Source organism: Heterocephalus glaber, unplaced genomic scaffold, assembly GCF_053883595.1.
Source record: "Heterocephalus glaber isolate CG9 unplaced genomic scaffold, H.glaber_assembly_v1.0 deba00001547, whole genome shotgun sequence".
In the NCBI taxonomy this organism is placed as follows: Eukaryota; Metazoa; Chordata; class Mammalia; order Rodentia; family Bathyergidae; genus Heterocephalus; species Heterocephalus glaber.
Genome location: NW_028258340.1, coordinates 3,503,758 through 3,504,809, shown reverse-complemented (window position 1 = coordinate 3,504,809; position 1,052 = coordinate 3,503,758). Strand labels below are relative to the sequence as shown.

The following is a 1,052-nucleotide window of genomic DNA, read 5'->3' as shown; positions in this document are numbered from 1 at the left end:
GACATTCATCATTGGAGATATGCACCTTTACATACTCTTGGTTCTTATTTTCCTCCCTTCCCCTGCCCTCCCTTCAACCCCTCCATCCCTCCCTATTTACAAAGACTTTGTTTCCATTTTTGCGTTTTCTCATATTAATTCCATTCCCTTCTTTCTTTTCCCTCACCCCTCCCACTTCCCCCTCCCCTTTGCCCCTTTTCTCCCTATTTTACATTATCTATTATACCTTTTAAATCACTTCTTGGCCTTTTGGCTAAGATCAAGTGTAGTATACCTTTTAGTCCTTATTTACACTTTCAGTTATAATTTTACTTTGATATGTTTTCCTTGGCCCAAGTTCACTCTGCAGAGCCAGTTTCTCCCTTATCCTTCACATTTTTTTCAAATAAATTTTATCACTGTTTTTCTTGTCTTGTTCAATTTTTTGTTCAAGATGGAAAAGAATCTGGAAACCAACTCCAGAAGGAGAGGCAAGCACCCCCAAATCCAGTAAAATTATTTGGCAAGCCAGCCAGGAGGAGACCAGGTAAGACCCAGTGGGCACACCTTTTTCTTTCTCTCTAAAATGTCATAAAGTCTATTGTTTTTCTTCTTTCCCTCACTCTCTCCCCTATGCTGGGAATCTGGGACACTTCTTCTCATGGCACCAGGAAGAGCTTCCTAGTCCTGTCATGTGAGATGGGGTAAAAGAATGTATGGCTTTTGTTTTTCCTCCAGCTACAAGAAACTTTTTTTTTGCTTGCATTCACTCCACAGGTATGAGTTAAGTAGATCCTTTGTTGTCCACACATTTGTTTGCTACCCTTTTTAGAAATTGGCCTGGTCGCTGGTTACTTCAGTTTGTAAATGGCTTTTCTTTCTCAATTTGCCTGTTTTGGTCCAGGTAGCCACCATGTTACCTTGCCATGTGGCTAGCCACCATGCTGTCTTTTCATGCAGCTAGATGTGGGCTTACATCAACTGCTACCATCTTTTTCCATTGTTTTTTTTTTTTTTAACTAATTGACCTTATGAAACCTCACCCTTGAAGATATGAGCCAAGTCTCTGATTT

General features: G+C 40.3%; 1 pseudogene; it reads left to right on the top strand.

Moving 5' to 3' along the window:
• Positions 1-233: 233 nt before the first annotated feature.
• LOC147824317 (U2 spliceosomal RNA) lies at positions 234-347 on the top strand (annotated as a pseudogene).
• Positions 348-1,052: the final 705 nt, after the last annotated feature.